Below are 23,929 nucleotides of genomic sequence, written 5' to 3' on the forward strand. Positions count from 1 at the left end.
CTTTCTTTCTTTGGCTAACATTTGCAATACTTATACCTGCTTCCCTAACACAAGGGAGCCACTTTGACAGCTGCAAAAGCAATTCTCAGCATTAGGATCACTTCGAACAGCATATACAGGTATACCAAAAACGAAATTTCAGAACATCTTTGACAGTAGGTGAATGTTATTCGCGAGGAAGAACACCCGGACATTTTTCCAGATATTGTAATCGAGGCGACAACACAACACCGCCCATAGCAAGGTGTCACACGAAGCTCCATCTCCTCGGCCATCCGGGTGTGTCGTTCTAGCGCGGCCACGGAGACGCAAATATTTCGCAGACGCGAGACAAGTAAGCGATCACAGCCTCTGGAGATGCCTTCACGCGTTTCTTTCCCATTACTCGGATTACCAGCTCGTGCCATCTACTCTAAATGTCCCATTTTGGAGGGGTCAATAAAGTTTGTCCTTTAAACTCATTTCGCTCAAGCGGGAATTCACAACATGTGAAGTTGTCGTATTGCGGGCGCACCTCAGAGGTGGGCACAAATATACTGGATACACGCAATTTCAGCTACCACAGATTGATACGCGAAGGAAATATGGCAGGCCCTTCGTGATGGAAGGCCTGGAATATTGAGAGTAATGCAACAGATGGTCCGTCGAATATGGTTCCCCATTACGCAGCGCAGGCAGCCGCAAGGACGGGACGCAGATGACAGTGCGCTGGAGGCGTGAGTTGGGATACGTCAGGCCAGGGGTACGGGACGCCGAGTAACCCGAACTTGACACGAGATGCGTCGATGTTATCATTCATCACGGGCAATGCAGCGTCTCGCGTAGGTACCCACTTCCGCCTTTGGTGACAAAGCGTCGTATACGGTCCGAGGCAAACGATTGGCCGCATCGTATTCTCGCGGCATGCAGCCCGCATAAGCAACCTTTCCATAAAACGCAGGCTTCGCAGAACTTGCGGAGGAATTGTTCGACTGTGCAAGAATAATTGGAGCAGCCGAATGGCTTGGTTTACGGTAAGTGTACCACAGAAAGGACTGCTGAAGTTCGAAGAAGCCGAAGAAAGCATACGTAAAGGGCTTTCTTGTTATTATATAGCATTAATTACTGATAAATAAATTAATTCTATGATTACCGCGATATATATATATATATATATATATATATATATATATATATATATATATATATATATATATATATATATATGTGTGTGTGTGTGTGTGTGTGTGTGTGTGTGTGTGTGTGTGTGTGTGTGTGTGTGTGTGTGTGTGTGTGTGTGTGTGTGTGTGTGTGTGTGTGTGTGTGTGTGTGTGTGTGACACATGAAGCCATGGCAGGAGAAGCCGACGAGGAAGATGTGGCGCGTGAATGGAATAAAAGTATGGCGTATGAGCCACGGCCCGTCTCTCATTCATAGCGTCACACAAGTCGACAGGATGGAGACCTGGCAGCCGACTCATCATCCGCACATCAGCAGCAAAGCCATCAGCAAGACACGTTGACCGCATGCAGACCACCGAAGCAGACCCTGCTGCACACAGCGACCACCATCATGACAAAACCATCGGCTGACCTTGACATCCCCAAGTACACCGGATCAGCAGACGATGGACCCGTGCAGGAGTGGTTCGACCTATTCGAGCTCCACGCTACCGCTGCATCATGGTCAGAACGGGAGAGGGTCAAAAACTTCAACGACTACGTCACCGGTGAGGCCTTCCGCTTTTACCTCACGCACATCTTCCAAAACAACGAATCTTGGAAAAAAAATCAAAGAAGAAATGATCATTCGATTTAAAGAGTACGATGAAGACTTGTCCATAACACACCAACTGGAGGCTTTTCAACTCGCTCATCACAGTAACGAGAACTCATCACGCAGCAAGCACATTTGCCAAACAAGACCTCATGTGAGAAAATTGTCGAATCTTCCGAATATTCCTCACACATTCGAACACCGAATAGAAATTTACAATTCCAAGCAGACAAGGTACAGCGTCTGCTGACCGAAAGGCATCCAGACCCTTTTCCCAAAAGACCGAACCTACCGCCTGGTTTCCCATCGGCAAAGAAATCGGAATTTTCTACCTGTTCACTGCACCTTAGGTCTCCAGGCGTTATTGAACCACCCAATGCAGCTGATTCGTCGCATCGCATACGTGGCGCACCACCTGGTTTTGCATCAAGTGGCGCTTCAGTTGCTCATAACGCTCATAGCACGCTTTCGTACCTACATTCGCAATCGAAACCTGGTGAAGTCATGGCTGCTGCTGTAGCGTCCAGTGATCACCCACCTGAGAGTCAAAGCAATAAAGAAGTTTCGAATTCACCAAACCCTATATATATATATATATATATATATATATATATATATATATATATATATATATATATATATATATATATATATATATATATATGTTCTTGCCATCTCCTCTTTCTTTAAGGCCGCTTACCTACAAATACTTTTTTTACAACGAAAGATTCATGGGATTTCGATTCAATGCGTTACATAACCCGTAATTTTTTTGTTTACGCACAGTTATTCCTTCCCTTTTAGCTTTGTACACATTATACTAAAGCGGAAGAAAGAATCACCATTAGCGCAACTTTATATAAAAGTAAAACTGAAGGCCCCCAATGCCATCACTTCCAACTTCCGGAAGTTCCGGAAGCGAGCGTACTCGTTGTCCCATCTTTCCTTCTTCCTTTCCTGTCTATTCCTTTTCCTTCCCCTTCCCCCTCCCCCCGTGTAGGGTAGCAAACCGGGTGCGAAATGGTTAACCTCCCTGTCTTTCCTTTGCCTTCCTCTCTCTCTCTCGGCCCTACACACCATGGCAAGACAGCTATGCCGAATTCGCAGTCACGCACATACCACCGCTTGTGCTCTGATGTGACAGATTTTGCGGGACTCGTAATGAAACGTAAAATGGCTCAGTTTGCAAAAGCACATGTATATTCGGAATCTAATCTGGGTGATGTCGTAAGGCGAGCGCAGACGTTAGAAATGAAATTTTATCTGACCCAAAGCCGCAACCTTAGAAAAATATTCACAGTCCCTTTTAACTAACGCTAAGAGAAGCACACACGAAAGCCTACGCGACATCAATTTAAATTACTCACTTTTGTACCATTCGTGATCACGACGCTGATGCCCTGGATTTTTTTTTACTCATGAGCCATATAAGGCTTAATATGCCGGTTTTTATAAAACGTCATAAATTATTATTATTATTATTATTATTATTATTATTATTATTATTATTATTATTATTATTATTATTATTATTATTATTATTATTATTAAAAACCAATCTAATTCTCACACACTCGACTGCACTACCACGCGTCAACAACGTCTGTATCCAGCCAGGTCAAGATTGCTTAGAAGATTGCATGCCTGTCTTCCATTTTCCCAACACCGGGCTGTCAATCACCAGGAGGGGAGATGTGCTCGTATGAAATTAAAAAAAAATAAACGAGCGAGGTCACAAACGTGTAATTTCGGCGCAAACCATGAGGCCAACAGCGGTTCCCAATCTACAAATCTGCAAACATATGACATCAACTTCCCACCCGAAAGCATTACGCCCAAAATAGGTAATATCGACTAAAACTTACACGGGTGTTCGACTTTCATATCTGCGGCCAACAGTATACCGGCTCGACAGGGACCGCGTTCTGACTGCGTTTAAATAACACGTGCCCTACCAAATTTTCCATTTTCAAAGTAGCTCAGTTCGATGAAGAATCCACTCAGAACGGTACGTGCAAGCCTTCGCTAGTGAGGCTGCTAACCTCATTAACGGCGAAAGAGGCGCTATCACTGCCCCATCGCTCTGCGGCCAGTGACAGTGCGCTTTGTGTACACACGCGGCAATCCACGAGGCTGCCGAGTGCAGCGAAACAGGCAGCGATACCTTCGGCCGCCCATCTATATGCCACAGGTGACGTCAACCGTGTGACGCAAAGCGCTGGGAGGAGCGAACTACGTCAGAGGCACTCACCGCCGTTGAGTTACGGTGTGAAGCTCCCTGCCAGCGTGACTTTTTGTCGCCTCATAACGCGCGCTAAAAATATGTTCATGATTTTTTTTTGCTGGAATATTTTGAGGATGACCTCCAATTCTGCTGATACAACATATCCCTAAGAATAAAAATTAGAAAAATTAATTAACACATTTAGTTAATTAGCGAAATAAAACAGTCTGCCTCTTACCTGACGCCCGCCACAACCCCCATTACAGCCCCAGGATAAAAATAAACCTAAATCAAGTTAGCTTTCATGAAATTTTTGGGCCTTCTAAGAAACAAAACGCGGTATATGCATGCTCTTTTCTCTACTGTAGTGTCTGCAGCTTAATATGCTAATATGGTTTATATAGGTTTGTCTCGTGCCTATATGGATATAGTAGCACACGGACACCATTCCTTCACCACCTCACTCACCACGACACGCCTCGCAGGAGCGGCGGCGCCCATCACCGGGGCCGACTCGGCGAGGGCCTGTGCGCCGCGGTGCACGCCCAGTCAACTTACGTGCAATCTATTTAGTCCCACTCTTATTTTGCCGAGGCTCTTTTTTCTTCGCTCTAGTTTCATATCAATGTATTTAAGTGGTTGTTGCAGCTCTGAAGAACGTGGTCCACACATCGAGACTGTTGGGTCATAAATACGCCAATAGCCGCGAAATTGCGTAACTCATTTCCGGTACATGTAAGTGTAGAAGGCCTTTTGCTACCGCACGCCGTATGAGATGTCAAGCAAACACATGTAAACGTTCATTCAGCTGTGGGTACTCTGATGAGTGCTCACGACAGACTGTGTATTAAACACTTTGAATATGAAATCGCGCTAAGAAGGCATATGGGAAAACAACATGCTCACTATACAATCGTTTTCTTCGTGTCAGCTTAAACGGGAATATGGCACGTATTTAGTTAAGAATCGTTTCTCTTGCATAAGTTACACAAACAAACAAACAAACAAACAAACAAAACATGACACTGTTGTTACTGTTGTTATTTATGTAAATATATAAAAACAAAGAAAAAGAAGAAGGCTGCACCTACGGGCTTGAAGAGGAGAGGAAAATATAAAACTATAGCAAGAAGAAGAGCTGGGCGGTATAGGGGAATGAGTAAAGAAGAGGAAGGCACACCACAACGCATAGCAGCAAGCCAAGAAGAGAAAAAGTACGTTCCGTGACCGTTACCTCTCCTGTGATGAAGTTAATCATCGATAAACGACCACAACCACCTGTTCGCGTAAGGTACTAACACCTTTTCCATGCCCCTTAATCGGTCGCGATAGCACTTTCCCATTTCACTTCACACCTTACTACCACACACTTTGCAGAAAGGAACGCAAATCTTTTCTTTCCCAACATGGTGCTACAAATGTTATGGGTGTGTGTGTGTATATATATATATATATATATATATATATATATATATATATATATATATATATATATATATATATATATATATATATATATTGAAAGACGCAGGAAGACTTCACCAGTCAGGGCCAGCAGCAGCGTTTATTCCGCGATGTCTGCCTCGGCTCAGAACAGCAACCAACCAACCCAATGGCGATGATGATGTTATGTACAAGTGAGAACGATGAAGTACGATAAATGTGCTTACAATATATATATATATATATGAGTCATTCCATGCCAAGTGTCCCAGACGTGGCGCTCGCACATCGCAGATTTGGCTGGTAAAATTTGTGCCTTTTTCCTGTGCCACATGGAGTATTGTGGCAAAACATTTTTGCTCGAAAAAATTTTGACGATTATGGCGCCCCCTCGAAATTCGCTTGTATTTGTTAAACTGTGCCTAATGGAAAAATGTGTAAAAAATCTATTTTTGTGTGTTGAGCTTCGAAACCACGCTTGCGCTATTGCAGAGGTTCTGTTTAGTTGTCCTATCCATTAATTCCGAAATTCTTGTGTTTCGCTACTAGCTAGGTATCTTCAAAAACAACAAAAATGTTCAAAGTTCGTGATTTTTTCTTCAGCTATCTGAAACTCTCCCTAACCAATCTTAATAATAGTATGATTTTCAGAAAAGTGTATTTTAGTACAAAAATATTCAGGGGTAAAATAGGCTTGAATTCCTCCCGTAAAAAATTGCGAAATTAGAGAAAATATGCGATTTGGCGCATGTTTGACCGTATTTTTCATACTGATGCGGTCCAAGTAAAAATCCTTGTCTTGCGTCGTTTGATAGAAGACTTCATCGTTAAGTAATGAAGAAAGTCTAATTCAGTCATTTTTTTGTTTTAAGGAATATAATAATTTTTGAATTTGGCCCTCCGAATGCGCCCTGCATTTCACTTTGTTGCCACTTCGCCGCAAAGCACGTGGTCGCCCTTGCAGCTGACACTCGTCACGGGCAGCGGCAAGATGCGAGATGTATGTCAGTGGCTCCTGAGTGGTCGAAAGTCTTGTCGCGTTGATGTCAGGGCGACGAGTAATGGATTCGCGTTACAATGTGAGCTTGCTTGGGGGGCCGAATGGGAAGTATGGACTCCCGAGAGCAGCCTATGGCGTCGTTGGCACAATGTGCCAGAGGGCCGTCTGCACAACTAGCATACACATACTGAAAGAAATAATGCACATTGTATAAACTTATTTCCCAAGGTATGCGTGTTGTGCAGACGGCCCTCTAGCACACTGTGCCAACGACGCCATAGGCTGCTCTCGGTAGTACATACTTCCCATTGGGCCCGCCAGCAAGCCCACATTGTAACGCGAATCCATTCATTCTAAAAAGACAGGGCGTGCAAACACGGACACAAGAAAATTCAGGACACCACAAACGCCGACTAACAACTGAAGAGACGCACGGCTTTCTGCAACCATCTACCGGACATGCCAGGAGGATATGTGCCATATTGACCGCGAAATCATGGCGTGAAGTGAGATTTTACCAGGAATGCCTCAAGGTCCGTTGCTCGACTTCGCGTGACGGTCTCCGCCAGAAGCAGATGTACGCCGAGTGGATGAGGGTAGCTAACCAGCATGCGGAATTCATATGGAGGGTAAAACTTCGAGAACTTCTACCATGTAAGAGGAAGATTATTTCTACTGTTTCACCGCAAAATAACTTGCTAGTCCTTGGAAGAGCTGCCTTAGATGATAGTCACTGCAAAACCCTAGCCTTAGGTCCTAAATACTGTTTTGAGCTGAACCTGAAACCAATAGACGTTTTACGTTTTCCGCGTACAATCACTAGACTTGTTCCTGAAGAAGAGCGTTCCCACTGCATTTCAGACTGCGTTGCTAGCATCAAGGGTTCTAATATGCATCTCAAGTGTTCTGATCCTATCCGGCCTTTCGTTAATTACTGTGTCGAGAAGAAACTCAGGCCAGTAATTTCAGATAAGGAAGGGTATTTTGTAATTATGCCGGACAGTTTGTTCTCAGAAAAAGCATTAACAGCCATAGAAAAGAATTTTAGGACGGTAAAACTTAAGCCATCGGTAGTTAGGCAACGTGCTGTCGACCTTTTGTTAAGACATAATCTTGAGAGAATAGCTTGTAAGAAGGCTAAATCGCTTACTTTAGAATTGTTTTTTTTTTTCAGCCTAAACACATAAGAACGAGATTCCGTTTCGAGCAATCGTTTCAGAGCAAGGAACCTGGCAAGTCGCTGTATCTAGTTATTTGCACAACTGCTTAACCTCTGAGTTTTTTAGACCCTTTTCGTATGCGTAATTCTCACGCGCTAGTTCAGTTCCTCTCAGAGGAGAACCCCGGCTGTTGTAAGGCTTTTAGTATGGATATTGAAGACTTCTATTATTTTTTGCCGCATGAGGACTTGTTAAAATGTGTTAATGAATGTATTAACGAACAAGGGCACCAGACGGTTTTCACCGATAAATGTGGTGTTTCTACCGGGCCATTTCTAGAAATCCTTTCCATGTATTTAAAGTCGACGCTGGTAGGTTGGAAGGAAGGCGTTTATGTGCAGAAATCAGGGATATGTATTGGTTCTTAAGTTGCTCCGGTTCTTAGTGATTTATACCTTAGCAAGATTGACAATCTTTTGGAAGGCGCCTTAGGCAATTCGGTTATTAAGGTTTTTCGTTATGTGGACGATTACTTGATTTTTTGTAGTGGTGAGAACTTTGAAGAGGTGGTAACTTCCGTGAGCGAAAAATTTGAATTAAATGGAGGTGGGCTGAGCTTTACTAAAGAGGTGCCTCAGAATAATGGAATACAATTTCTAGACATTTCCTTAACGTTCCAGAAGAACCACGTGTGCTGGCAGTATTCTCCTAGATCTTCGAAACCGCTGTTAAATTTTTCGTCTAAGCACTCGAAGGTTGTAAAAAACGGCATCGCCATTTCTTGCCTTAGGTCAGCCCTCACCAAGTCGTGTGAGCACAAAATGAGTGATAGCTTTAACGCACAGGTTACACGTCTTTTAGATGTAGGGTATCCTCTTGATGCAGTGGCCACGGTAGCTGAACGTTTAAAGAAGTCTATTGTGTTAAGTCCGAGCATGGTTGCAGAAAGCGATAGGAAGAAACGTGTCGTAGATATACCGTACATTCATCGCGTATCTCACAGGCTAAAGAAAGTAGGAACTAGATACGGCGTTAATGTTGTTTTCACGGTTGCCAATAAGCTAGGTAAGATTTGTGCCGCTGTGCAGAGGAAGAATGAGCGAGTAAAAGACAAGAAGCAGACCGATATTTGTTTCGTAAAACACACCAACAAATTCACTGATTGTCGTACGAGTGTGGTGTATAAGATCCCTTTCAGCTGCGGCCGCTTCTACGTAGGACAGACGGGCCGATGCATCAACCAGAGATTGTTGGAACATAAGAGATCGCTAACAGGAGGCTCACCTTCTAATCTACCATTACATTGTCGAGATTGTAAGTGCACGCCAAAATTCGATGAATGCGCAGTGTTGTACCGGCATAGAAATGAAGAAACGCGCCTGATGATTGAAGCATGGCATATCGAGAATAGTGGTAGCGCATGCGTGAGCCAACCGTCGATTAACTTGCATAAAGATGAAATCAAATGCCTTAACAGTTATCTTCCACGTAGACCGCCACGCGTGCCGGATTGATAGGTTCGCCTGTTGCATGGGCATGCGCAGATAAGTTTTCGTGCCTTCTTTCTTTTCAGCCGTTGTGCGTCTCTTCAGTTGTTAGTCGGCGTTTGTGGTGTCCCGACTTCTTTCTTCTGTCCGTGTTTGCACGCCCTGTCTTTTTAGAATGAATACTTACTAAATAGCTCACTCTCTGTTATTCTAAGCGAATCCATTACTCGTCGCCCTGACATCAACGCGACAAGACTTTCGACCACTCACGAGCCACTGACATACATCTCGCATCTTGCCGCTGCCTGTGACGAGTGTCAGCTGCAAGGGCGACCACGTGCTTTGCGGCGAAGTGGCAACAAAATGAAATGCAGGGCGCGTTCGGAGGGCCAAATTCAAAAATTATTATCTTCCTTAAAACAAAAAAATGATTGGATTAGACTTTCTTCATTACTTAGAGATGAAGCCTTCTATCAAACGACGCATGACAAGGATTTTTACTTGGACCGCATCAGTATGAAAAATACGGTCAAACATGCGCCAAATCGCATATTTTCTCTAATTTCGCAATTTTTTACGGGAAGACTTTAAGCCTATTATACCCCTGAATATTTTTGTACTAAAATACACTCTCCTGAAAATCATACTATTATTAAGATTGCTTAGGGAGAGTTCCAGATAGCTCAAGAAAAAAATCGCGAACTTTGAAGATTTTTGTAATTTTTTAAGATACGTAGCTAGTAGTGAAACACAAGAATTTCGGAATTAATGGATAGGACAACTAAACAGAACCTCTGCGATAGCGCAAGCGTGGTTTCGAAGCTCAACACACAAAAATAGATTTTTTACATATTTTTCCATTAGGCACAGTTTAACAAATACAAGCGAATTTCGAGGGGGCGCCATAATCGTCAAAATTTTTTTCGAACAAAAATGTTTTGCCACAATACTCCATGTGGCACAGGAAAAAGGCTCAAATTTTATCAGCAAAATCTGCGATGTGCGAGCGCCACGTCTGGGACACTTGGCATGGAATGACACACACACACACACACACACACACACACACACACACCACACACACACACACACACACACACATATATATATATATATATATATATATATATATATATATATATATATATATATATATATATATATATATATATATAATATATATATATATCGGCCAGTTTGCATCCAATCTACTTGCCAATAAAGACCACACAAGCCGAGCGCTCTACCCCCCGCCAGATTAGAGTTGATGGTGCACGCACTCTCGCTGTCGTGTGCTGCTGCCAGTCGTCAGGGTTGTTCGCACGTATTCCGCATCTCCGAAATGGAATTCCAAGGAGCACGCGAGGTATCGCTGGACAAGCGCTCACGCTCTGCCTCGCGCACTGCGACACTTCGGCAGGCGCCACTTCTTCCGGACATCTCCGCGCGTATTTGAAGACGGAGGCCGATGACGCTGAAATTGAAAGTAGATCATGCGCCCTCTATACGCAAATGTTTTGCCCAGCGAGAAGTCCAAAGTGAATCGAATAGGTGCCCTTCGATTCGAGTAAACACGCGTCGCTAGACTGAACAACTCGACGCGTTCAGAAAAGACAGAAAGAAAGAATGACCTCAAAGGTTTTGCGCAGCACGTGTTTTCGAGACCTTCAGGAAGACGTCCACTCTCGTTCGCGAATTTTGAAATTTCGAAGGTCGACCGGATTGGCTGCTATCCATTTGTCACGAAAAAAAAACAAGAAAATTTTTTTGGGTGCAGAATATCACCGGCGCAAGTGTTTTCCTCGATCGAGCATTCCTACATGTTTCTCTTGTGTCCGCAACTGTGGCAACCTGGTACACGTATGCGATCTCTCTGAGACAATTTTCAGTGGAGTCTTTGAGCTCATTTACTACACCAGCAGCAATGTATCGCAGCGGACACCACCAGCTCTCCAAAGTTCCCATTTGTTTGTTTGTTCCCATTTCCCAGAGTTCCCACTTGTTTGTCACTACTCTCATTCATGTATAGCCCACTATCATGCACTGACGTCACTACTCTCAGAGTCTGTATGACAGACACAACACCTAGCAAGTTGCAAAGCACCAATACTGCGTAATAGCGCAATGGATAGCGTGCTTGATGTTAGACTATGGGTTCGTGGTTTGGAAAGCAAATTCCGACCAGTTTGCTCACTTGCCATAAGGTTAAAGGCAGGGTGGTAGCGCGATTGTATGGTAATGGGTGCGGTCGATACACGCATAGCATAACGTCGGGTGCGGCCTGTGAAGACCTATCAGTGAAGTTGACTAGTTTATGTTACATAGAAAAAATTAAGGCGGCTTCGCGCTAGTGGTGCCAAGAATTTTTTTTCGCCATGAATTTCTCTCTTTCTCTTCGTTTCATTCTGTTTCTCTCTTCCTCTTTCTTTCTATCTATTTCTCTCTCTCTGTACTCGTTCTCTCGCCCATCAGAGTTATTGCATCCAACGGCGGGTAAATCGACGAACTTGTTCTGGAAGCTAAGCAGAGGATGAAGAAGAAGAAGAGGACGAAGAAAGCGCGTGCCGGTTCACGATGGTGATAATTTCTGTACGCTCTACCCGGCGCAACGAAAAGCTTAAACGGCTCCGCTGTTTATAACATCTGTAAAGTTGTAACAAACCCTAATCGAACGAGGAGAGAATAGAACTGGTGAAAGCAGAAATAAAAAAAATAATAATAGTAATAATCACCGCCCAAACACTCCGTATAGATGGCCTAACCAGCGAAGCTGATACATGCGCCCCCTCTGTTTATCACTGGCTTAATGCCGACGATTCACTAAAGTGTCTCACTTATTGGTAACGTATGTCCAGAAATGTTAATCGGTGTTCGCCGCCCGTGTGCTCCGTTCTTCATTTTTAGTCGACCAGTGGTGAGTAGTAGGATTTCCTGAATTTCTGCGGTACATACATTTTTGCCCGCGCATGACATCTTCATTTTTAGCGGACCATGAGTAGTGGGGCTTGCCCAATGTCTCTGGCGCATAGGCGCTAGGAGTTTTTTCCGTAGATAGGACGGACGAATTTTTGGCTTCGTCTAGCCACATGCAGCTTCGCAGGAAAAACGAAGCTTCTACCTGGAAGTTCGAGTTTGAAAACGGGTGGGTGAACGACGGCCAAGCACTTAATCTTAGATAAGGATCTCGCAAATTCACGAAGAGGCCGGCGACACAAGAAAAACAATTGAGCTTACCACATATATAGTCATCGTAGACGACTAATGCTACGTGTGCCTACGAAGAAAAAAAAACGAGAGGGGAAGATATCTCATTTATTGCTTTACCTCTCATCAGCAAGAATAGACGCAAGGGCAAGAGAGGTTCTTTGTCACCAAACCATTCGCAGAAAACAAAAATATATGTATACGAGCTAAGTAGTCAGCACTCGAGAGCGCGTCGCTAACGGATGACGTGAGCATTTTCAATGTAAGACTGGCTAAGGAAATGAGCTCAGTGTTCCATGCAGAAAGCCCATAGAAAATGGGCGCGGAGAGTCACTTGAAGCTGCGCGGACGAGTCGTCAGAATCTCTTCAACTATAGACGGTAGGAGAGCGACGCTTTTCAGCGTGCGGGAGCAGTACGCGATTTCTAGTCGTAAAGTGATTTCTTTTATTCGCAGCGTGATTGCCTCATGCGAACGAGCTTCTTCAACGAAGAAAGCCGCACAAGAACGTCTGAACTGAACTAGCGCGCTTCACTTTGGGGCACACGTGGCACCTGATGAAATCGCAATCCTCTAAAAAAAAATGTAACTTGTCGAATATTGCACCTTGTTAGACATAGTCGTTCGAAGTAATATATTGAAACAGTGGTTCGGGACTTTCCGAGTTAAACTAAATATACTAAAAGGAGTTTTCGTTCATATACGGCAGGTTCTTATTTCGCCCAAATTGGAGGTCATCAAATATAAGCTGAATAATATATTAGAGACCGAATAATTTATTGCAGCATTGGATAACCGGGCAGACTTTGAAACTGGTTGTAAATCAGTGTAGTAACAAATTGGTCATAATAGCGTAAGGGCTTTTAAGTGGGGATAGAATATGTTTTCCGGCGTCGTATATTAATAAAATGGTTTCTGTTAGTTAAAAAAAAAAACGGAAACAAGTCACTTATTTCTGGTATGATGGAAGTAACCAGTTTCACTCCAGTGACCCCGTGATAATATTATAATTGTTGGCGTTTTACGTCCCAAAACCACGATATGATTATGAGGGAGGCCGTAGTGGAGGGATCCGAAAATTTTGACCATCTGGTGTTCTTTAACGAGCACCTCAATTTAGGTACACGGGTCTCAAGCAGTTAGCCTCCATCGAAAAGAGCCCGCCGGGGCCGGTATTCGATCCCGTGAACTGACGCCGTGATCACTTTCTATCATAAACCTCCTGCTGCTCACCAGATACAAAAAACGAAGACGCCAGGCGTAGGCCTATATGGGTTCGCGCCAGCATCTCTCGTCCGCTGCTTGGCAGCATGAACGCGAAAAAGCGCATCCTCCTTCCGTCAGCGGACTCCCGAGAACTGGGCGATCGATCACGTGGTACATGCACATAGTGCTATTCACAACTGGTCTTCCAGTCAACTGAAATTAACGTAGATTATAAACAAATTCATTCTGTTCTCGCGTTCGTCATAACAGTGACAGCAATAAAACAAGAGAAGGCAACGTCACCACATTAACGTAGATTATTGCGTAACTTGGGCTCATTATACTGCAGCACTGCATCTCGGTTTAAAGAAATACCCATATGCGATGAGATTGACGAAATGTAAAAAAAAAAAAAAATTGCGGTTGAACCTTGGGCAGAACATGTCTCTGGTGTCTGTACGGGAAAGCGCGACTTCCTTTGCCCATGAGAACAGCGCATTCAAACTCAACACATGATATGCGCCGTGTGCAACTCCCTTTATTTGCATATTTATTTATTTTTTATTTAAAGATTCCTTACAGGCCTCGTTAGAGGCATTGGGTAAGGGGGGCATCACAAAAAATAAATGATCACATATAATGAATACATATCATACAGGATGAGATGGTTCAAAGCACACATGTCCTTTTTTAAACACATTGAAATAATGGCTAACAATAATTGTAGAGGCGAAAAGAGAAAATGAGTATTTCAACGGTATAAATAATTAATACAATTTATAGAAACGTCAACTGACACATTTCGTACACGCGCAGGTAGTGCACAGTAAAAAAAAAAAAAACATACGAGTACAATGAATGAGCAAGAAGAAATAACGAAGTCATACATAAGAGAGCTAATAAAACACATACAACGAGAAAAAAAAAGGCGTTATACATTTTGTCGAGGTTATGCGGAGGAATGTGAAATGATGAGTTGACGAAATTTATCGGGATTTTTTTCGGACACAATGGAATCGGGAAGCGCATTCCACAGCCGAATGGCACGAGGAAGTGCCGACGAATTGAATGCATGAGTGCTTCCGTACATGCGAGTGAAACTGAGGTGATTATGTAATCTGCGAGATGTGCAAGATGAAACTTCAAGCCGCAAGAAAGATTTTTTACCAGCATAGACGTATTTGTGAAACAATGACAAGAGTGCAAAGTCCCGACGAGTACTGAGGAGTGGAAGTGAACTATCATGTTTTATTCGTGAGATGCTGGATTTGTAACTATAGTTATTAGAGATAAACCTAGCTGCCCTATTTTGTACTGATTCTAATAAACTGATTAAGTTGTTATGATGGGGTGACCATATTGGAGAGGCATATTCCAGCTGCGGGCGAACAAATGTCTGAAAAGCTAGCTTGCGAATATTGGAGGGAGAATTTCTCAAGGTTCGACGTACGTACCCCAGTGACTTTGAAGCGTTAGCACATATGCTTGTAACGTGAAGGTTCCAGGAAAGGTTTGACGTCAGATGAATTCCTAAGTACTTGTATGTGGTGGCAGGAGAAATTGGATTATTATTTACGTGATAAGAGAAATTTGAGACTAAGTGCTTACGAGTAAAAGAGACTACTTTGCATTTAGATGAATTAAGGGTCATCAACCAAGTTTTACACCAATTAAAAATAGGCTGAAGATCGTTCTGGAGAATGTGATGGTCATCGGGGCCGGTAATAGGGCGGTATATAATGCAATCATCTGCGAATAATCGCACATGGGAAGCTAGGTTATTAGGGAGGTCATTTATATATATTAAAAATAGTAGCGGCCCGAGAACGCTACCTTGCGGTACGCTGGAGGTAACATAGCATATGGGAGACGGAAGATTATTAACTATTGTAAACTGCTGGCGATTTGAAAGAAAGTTCCGAAGCCATGTTAGTGACTGTGAATCCAATTTTAGGGCAGTTAACTTTGAAATCAGGCGGCAGTGGGCTACACGGTCGAATGCCTTCGAAAAGTCGAGAAAAATGCTATCAATCTGTATGTTACGGTCCATGTCAAAATGCAAGTCAGTTGTGAATTCTAAAAGCTGTGTCTCACATGAAAAGCCTCTCCTGAACCCGTGCTGATTGGTGAAAAAAAAAGTTATTTGATTCTAGATTATTGTATATGTGGGATGCAATTATGTGCTCTAGCATTTTACCATGGACATGTCATATGATGACATGTCCATGGTTTCAGACCATGTTTGCGGATAATATCGGTCGGTAGATGGTAAAGCGCAAGACGTGCGCTACAACGGCTTCTGCGGGGACAATCCCTCCGGTAAACGAGCGAGTTATATGTGCATCAAACCTCAAGGTTGATGTCGCGCCACCCAACACTGGCGAGCAGATTCGAAACATTACACAATGCTCCTTAATGCTGCTGAATAACCCCGTGCTTACGATTCCGGGCACTCAGACCGCTTTCGGCTAAGCGCGTGCGCCATAAATCACGCGAGCGAGGTACGAACATGTTTAGTGCGCAACCTTTCGTCAAATACGACAGTCAACCGCGGATGGTAAGATACTCTGGCGAATCAAGGGTTTAGAACAGCTGCGGAATGTCCTATGGGCTCTGTAAGCAGATACGAGGCTATTTGTCTTGTGGCGCAATTTCCATGAATTGAGGGAACGCGGCTTCGGTTTGCACCAACGCGGTCGGCAGCGGCTAGAAACACACGTGAAAGGATGTGGGAGAGGCTAAATACCCCGGGCACACGGGCACCGTGACTCCATCCAGGACTCGCGTATAGTTCCAGCTTTGTCTCGGTTCCTCGTACATGCTTTCAGCTCGACGTTTATCGTCCGTTCTGGACATAGTATACTCACGACTCGCACACGTCTGTAGAGCGGAAACCTTGGTGCGCGTTCGCAGAACGCCCATTACGGTAGCGGATGGCGGAACTATAGACGGGCGAAAAGCTGCTCTCGCTCATGCTGCACAACCAATTGAGCCTTTGCAGCGCAAGCTGACTGCACATCGTTGTGTGAGGGACGGGCTTACCGGGAAGCGGAGTTAATGGCCGTTCTCCACAATGCCTCCGCAAGTGAATTGTGGACGGAGGGAAGAATTCTGAGCGACGCTATCCCTGAAATTGTGCTCTCTCATAATAGGAAGAAGTTCGCTTTTTTATTCTTCTTTACAGTCCGCATTATCCAGGTGCGCCATCTTTAAAACCTTTGTCATTTTTTTCAGTTTAAAGAAACCACGCACGTGTTCTGCTGTGTCGCTTACCGTGGAAGCGTATAATGGAAACACCGACGTACGGTGCTGTTTCCTGCTGCGTCGCGGTAAAAGCGGCGCAGCAGAGAACATGCGCGGTTTCTTCAGGGTGCGTCAGCGACGAAACTCCTTTCGCTGAGAAGGGCCCTTCAGAGCAGCGGAAATGGGTTTACTTCAAAGGACTTTTGTTCGCCTGTGTCCCAGAGAAGTATAAGAAAGCTTCGCTTTAAAGTTGCTTTCCATAAATCGAGTCAACGAATTCATAGGCGAGGCATTCATATTGAATGACTGGAAGTTTTATGGAAGTTTGGTGTTGCGTGCGTTCGTTCAGAATTGGTGCCATTGAGTGGTATGAACACTTGTCCTGCGGCATAATCTGCCAGAAAAGACGCTGTTTCCGTCGTTCTCATAAGCGTCGTTATATCCTTTATATTTGAAAGTGTTTTGGTGAATATAAGGGATAACAACGAATGTTTGATAATTTGAAGCAGGAAGCTTCGAACAGTATTAACTGTTGAAATCGTACAAGAAATGGTGAACACTCGCCCTACTTTAGGAATCCCTGCCATTTAATTATTGAAGTGAGAAATAGAGAAAACAACATTGAATGATTTGACTCAGTGAGAAAGAGTGACTATTTTCACGCCTGACGCGTGTGCCGACCTCAGTCAGCCGTAGCAGACATTTGTTTTGGAATAAGCGTCTGTGAATATATTGTTGCTATATACTAATCAGGCCTAGCAGTACCTTTCGTTTTCAAGTGGACTGAACGCAGCTTCAGCTGAACATAAGTTGGTGACTGTAACAGTAAACGTGTGTGTCTTTGACTACGGAGTGGTGAAGCTCAGGAACAGAAACATACCTATGCGTCTACGGAGCAAGCCTATACGAAACATTGCCAGACTTAGTATGTTTCCATCGCCTTTGTCGTTTGAACTGGCAGAGTTAAAGCTTAAAGGGACCCTGCAACACTTTTTCAGCATAGTCAGAAAACACTGCCGATCGATGGTCGATGCTCCTGAAAGCAGGCAAGCCAAACATTATAGCGCAGCACGCGGCTGAAATTCAGAATTAATTGTCAAAGTCAGCTAGAAATCGTTCCCTCTTCTCTCTAGAAATGATGCCATATACCCAAATCATTGCGCCATACACTCAAGTCCAAGGCCGTTGCCTGATTTCAACAAGGGGAGCTGCATAGTTACCGTGGCCGCCGCGGGATGCCGCCACGTTCCCGCGCGCGCGCGCGATCACACTGAAAATAAGCCGCTCCTTCGAAGAAATAAATGGAAAAAAAGGTGTTCAAGGTGATGACGCGCGCTGACGAAGGGACGCATCTTCTTGCCCCCTTGCCATCCCCCTCCCAGCGTAGCGTTCAGCGCGCTCGCTGGTACGAGAGGAGAGAGCAAGCGCTTAAAGCGTGTGGCAAATCCCTGTAACTCCGCTGGTACTTGACGGATTCTAAAAATTTATGCTGCAGTCGATTCGTGAGGCAATGAGCTCTTCTAATGAAGACGTCGAGCGATCACTTGGAAATGTGCTGCAAGGCCCCTTTAATAAAACTAAAATAGCGTCATCCCAACTTCTTTCACGTTTAAGGCGACAGAGGTATATCGTGCAAAAAAGCTAAGGCCCTTGGTTCGGCGAGAATGTTCACAGATGTAGGTCAAGACACTTTATATACTTTTTTTTGCGTGGGTGAAAAGCATGAAGCATGAACCACATGTTTATGTTCACACATATGTATAGAACTCATACATATCTCAGACACTTATCTCTCGTCTGTATTCTCTTTACAGAAGAGCTTGAGTACATACCAAGGCACGGCAAAGGAAACAGCAAAAGCAGCTGTGTAAAGATCATCAAGTTCGGTGAGAAATAGGGCTGTTGTCGATTCTTTTGCATTTTCAGCAACAAGTGAAATAACCGAATGGAGAGAGGTAAAATGACACTAGGTTATATATGCCGCCGGGCACCTTTCATTCAAGGTTTGTCACATACGCGATGCGTTGCTTTAAGATTGTTTTTAATGCTGCTTTCGCGAGTTTCGAAAGTTCCTTTCTGCGTTCTGTGGGACCTGTAGAATCCGGATACAGCGTGGGTTTTACGCTCTTTTCATTCGCGCATTTTCTGCAGAACAGCTTTAGGTTCCCTTGAGAGTGTTCCCAATATATGGTCAGCAAGCCGTGGTCAGCGTGTGTGCTACGGGCTGGCCGAGCACGCTGAGTCTTTCGGTCGGATCTTATTGAATTTGCCCTCGACTGACCGATGCGTGGTCGGGCCGCTAACGAGGCCCCGGTGAGTCGCGCGAAAAAGACAAAACACCCGAGCATCGCTGACGGTGTCCTCCGACAGTCGCGCAATATCTGCCAAAAGATATGGAACCCGCTACCTTTCTCGCGTGCCCTCTTCTTTGGCGGCGAAAAAACAAGCCTTGAGAGATGAAGACGGAGCACTGAGGCCCCGCGAACAATAAGCGACTGTCCGAGATCACAAAGAAATGCTCAACGAGAACGGACAGAGAATGAGAAGCCCCTTCTCGCCTCAGTGCCATTGGAGGCACTGGCCAAATGACAGCAGCTGCCAGCGAAGGAAAAGAGGAGGAAAAAGTTCTGCTGATGTTGCTGAACAAGATGAGCTTCCGATTCCAAAATAAGGGAGCCAGCTATTAACGCCCCAATGGCGTCTTTTATAGACCGCAAGCATGCATCGGAACTTATTGGTCATCGTGCGGCGTCCTTAATGCTATCGCCATACTCACAAGTCAGCAATTATAGTATATATATGAAGGCAACATATTTTAATTAGGAATACCAGAAAGAGGCGGGATTGGTAGTTTTTAAATGAAGTGTAATAACTATGAGAAACAGCGCAATGAATCTGGAAAAAAAAGCTTTGCCGCCGGGCTGGATAAAACCCAAAACAATCGCATTACGTGCACTGCCACTTGTGCTGGGGCGCGGCTGTTTCCTCGTCAACTCTTTTCGTCGACTGAGTTCCGTAGTTGGTGAACTTTACGAGTAGGCAGCTGTACAATGCACTCTGTATGGCGGCAGGCACACTGAGCCCTTACAAGGAAACGTATTGGCGCACTGAGAAATTTGACGCGGAAGACACAGCAGGCTGTTGGGGTACGCATGGATCGAAAAATTTAATCAGATCAAGATGAATGCTTTAGTACAATAATTCACCCATTAAACGAATTTATCGGTCTACTTATGCGAGCTAAAGCCTCAAGTGCAGCGTTTTCATGCAAGAATTGAAAAAAAAACGCAAACTATGCTGTTCGAACGTAGAGCTGTCTTTTGTTAGTAGCGCATATACTTCGGCATATAAAATTCGCATGAAATTACAAGCGCAGCTGCGGTTAGGCTATTTCACTTGATTATACGTGTCCCGTTGACCTAAAGTGTAGCATGCTCGGGTGGCTTTTGACCTCACCCCATGATAAATATTCCGAAGATTTTTAGGAACAGGCAGTTGGCTCAAACATTCCATACGAAGTACCTTCGCAAGGTGCATTGCAGTTTTTAATTTACTGCTGACCTTCAGAAATACATGTTTTCTGGGAACATTGTCCTCACTCTTCAAAACTGCTGCTTTTGCCTTCCACCCATTCTAGGAAGACAGCGGGTGGTATCTATGCAGCGGTTCAAAGGCATGCGTATCGGGTAAGGCGCGACGTTAGAACATGTCTGCTTTGTAAGGTGACGCCTGTAAACTTGTGACCTGCGCCACTGGCCGTGTGTCACACACGTGGGCCAAAGCGCACTTGGAATAATTAGGGGGGGGGGGTGTAAATGTGTGCCTTAGGGAACAACAAAAGCACTAAAGAGCCGCCCCACCTCTCCCTTACAGTTTGAACAGTTAAATAGCGCAAACTTCAGGGACGAAAGACAGGAGAATGCGACACACACAAGCGCTTGTGTGTGTCGCATTCTCCTGTCTTTCGTCCCTAAAGTTTGCGCTATTTAACTGTTCAAATGGAGTGCCAACTAGCCCAAACACGCACCCTTACAGTTACCAATGCGTTCCCGTGACTGCAGGATTCGTGAGAACCGAAGTTCTGTTTCGCCACTAAGATCAATTAAAAAAAAATTGTTTTGTTTTAGGTGCGAAATGCACTCTATGGTTACGAGGCACGCCGTAGTCAGGGACACCGCATTATTTTTCCCCAGCCGAAGTTCTTTAAACTGGAAGTATACGGCAGTTTTGGCATTTCGGTCCCATCTAAACGCTATCACCGTGGTCGAGAGTCGAACTCGCGTCCTCGAGATTAGCAGCACAACAAATTAGCCGCTAAGCTATCACAGCGGTTATCCAGATATCAATTTTCGTGTGAAATCGGCGAGGCATTTAACATAGATAGCAGGAATTATTATTAGTTAAAGGGACACTAAAGAGCAAAACGATTTTTCTCATATTAGTAAAGTACACTTTCACGATACCAAAAACACCACGCTTGCTGCGAGAAGGCGCTTAGTAAGCGAGAAAACACGCAAAAGCAAAATGTGGGTGGCGAAGCCACCTTGAAGTTTCCGCACCATTCGCCGTGACGTCACATGTTTTGACGGAACCTACTAGGGACTACGTAGTTCATAATCGGTAAAAATGAAGTACATTGTTCTCTGAGGGGGCCATAGACTTAACGTACCAAGTTTGGGGTAATTTTGTTGAGCCAATGGGCCAAAATACGATAATTACATTTTGAAATCCGTGACGTCACGTGGGGAGATTTTGGCGCGAAATTTAGAAATGAAACTTTGAACTTGATTTTCTCCTCTATTAATAAACATATTATGGTAAAATTAAGGTCATTCGACTTCTCAGAGCACATTTTATCGTTCTAAACCGATTCTTTGTTTCTCTTTAGTGTCCCTTTAATGTTGGGGTTTAACGTCCCAAAACCGCGATATGATTATGAGGGACGCCGTAGTGGAGGCCTCCGGAAATTTCGACCACCTGGGGCTCTTTAACGTTCACCTAAATCTAAGTACACAGGCCTCAAGCATTTTCGCCTCCATCGAAAATGCGGCCGCCGCGGCCGGGAGGATAGCAGGAACGAGTTAGAGCGAGATGTACGACTGAGCCTTCGCCGGCATTCCAGGAACAAAAAATAATATTTTTAGATTACGCACGTTGGTGATAGCCCAATTCCAGCATGGTTTTGTTGTCTCGTAGCTTCCTTCCACATCTTTTTACCACGTATTTTCGTGTGTTGTCTCACTCAACCAAAATTTGCCTCCTCTAATGATCTCCCGATTTCTTGCAGGCATATGCGTAGAGTTTATTTGCGGGAACAAGCGATTACACACTTAAAATTATCAGTTGATAGTAATTGCTAGTGTTGTGTATGCGCCTTGTTTAGTCGTCGTTCTTGAGCACGCTCGCGTTATTTACAATTATGAATCCCTACGAACTGTCTTAAACTTAAATTACTTTCGACGAGCAAACATTCTCTCTCTCTCTTTTCTTAGTAATAGCCTTTAGTTCTCATTCGTAAACAACTATGCGGTGTAAGTGCGTGCACTCTTAAGCAGGACCTGCGGAAAGTGCTATCCAGGAAACCAGATGTTTTGGTCTAGTGCCCTGGCTATAGCTACACTTAACCTGCGACTCTCTACGTTTCACTGCGACAGCAGTTAAGAGATGGAAGCTACGTGTAGTGCATGCTTGTCCTCCGTCGCGCCATCATCCTCGTTTTTCCTTCCGCTTCGTCGAGCCATGGTCGAGAGAACAAGCAAAATAAGGCAAAACCCGTTCTTCACAAGGAGCGCCAAATGGGATGCTACCACGGAGTTTCCAGCGAGATGCCCCGCCAGTCAATGTGTTTCGCGTCCTATCGCTTGCTCTTTATTGTGACCTTGATGCCGTAAGCTTACGAAAGCTGTATCATGCCTATACCATCCCAAATACTGCCAGACATTCTCATTCGGTCAAGTTCCTCGCTACTCATGCATGATGTTCTTTCTCAGCTTCCCAAAATGAAAGCCTATCTGAGTACGCGCGCCACACAAAAGGGCCCTTGCGGCGTTCATACAATATGCAGCTACCCTGTGACTGCTGCTCGGCGCTCGGATTGCCGGCCATAAGAGCTCCTTCCGCTAACGCTTTCCACAGCGGTGCGCAGAAGCTTGCAGTGCTTGTTTTTTTTCCCCGTGGTTGAATGACGCTGCACCGAATTGTTATTGCAGACAGTGCCTCTCGTAGCCTATTTCATCCGTATGTTGTAACGGGGTGCGATTTATGAAGGAAAATATGTACTGATTCAGAAGACTGTGTAGTCTGGCGGTCTCCCTCGCTCAGTCACGTGATTTCAGCTACCGTATTTACCTGCGCAATACCAGCATTCGGTGGCACTGGATAATGCAAGCTAGTGTTGAATAATGTTGGGAAATGCAGACCATCCGCTGTTATAACATAAACCGTTTCTTCATTAAACCCCAGTTGGTTATTTACCCATTTTAATTTAGGTTGATCTATCTGTATTTCATTGCATCTGAAAGTTTTCCACTGATGGTATGTTGCGCATTAATTTCCTCACTGCGCGGTTCCGCGGCGTCTTATTTATATCTCTTTACATTCACCAAGTGCCAAAACCTAAAAAAAAAACTCCTTTGCTATGTAGTCTTGCATTGATCTGCAGTTTGCATTCTCCTCTTCTTATTTCTATTGCACTTCATTTTTCTTCTGCATCTTAGCAGCGACTGCGAGAAGCCTATTGCAAATCACGACAACAGTTGGAAGGATGTGCTAAGTGAGCGCTGAGTTTGCGCCTTCTTTAAGCTAAATAGCGCTTGCTCGTCGTGCAGGTCTGCGCATGACCTGAGGCAAAATCCTATCGCCACTTTGCTACAGCCTCCCCCCCCCCCTTCTGCAGGCTTAACTACACATGCGATGACTATTCGGTTCTCCAGGTGTCACCGGCGCGAAGTATTCGACTTCACTCGCAGCTGCTTTGCAAGCTGGAAGCACCGAACTACATCAACAAACAATGTGTCGTTCGACTCTAATAACATATCATGGCTCGCGACCTAGTCATACCACATACCGGGCGCCAAAGGAGGCGTTTCCTACGTTGTTGTCGTCATCAACAATCGACTGCTTTGGCTTGGAAAATAAACTTAAATTCTGGGGTTCTATGTGCCAGAAGCACCGTCTGATTACGAAGTACAGCGTACAGAGGAGGACT

At 44.5% G+C, this 23,929-nt stretch overlaps 1 protein-coding gene across 2 annotated transcripts in view; it reads left to right on the forward strand.

The window, feature by feature from the left end:
- LOC119375060 (dopamine receptor 2) overlaps window positions 1–23,929 on the forward strand; it is a 218,724-nt gene that overhangs the window by 103,244 nt on the left and 91,551 nt on the right. Inside the window, exon 1 of one of the 2 annotated variants that reach the window (XM_037645259.1) lies at window positions 18,536–18,608. The exons of the other annotated variant lie outside the window; for it this stretch is intronic. The gene's annotated coding sequence lies outside the window, so the exon portion shown is untranslated. Of the gene's footprint in view, window positions 1–18,535; window positions 18,609–23,929 lie in introns of those variants that run through there. 2 annotated transcript variants of the gene reach the window in all.

The sequence above is a fragment of the Rhipicephalus sanguineus genome, chromosome 1 (assembly GCF_013339695.2).
Source record: "Rhipicephalus sanguineus isolate Rsan-2018 chromosome 1, BIME_Rsan_1.4, whole genome shotgun sequence".
Classification (NCBI taxonomy): domain Eukaryota; kingdom Metazoa; phylum Arthropoda; class Arachnida; order Ixodida; family Ixodidae; genus Rhipicephalus; species Rhipicephalus sanguineus.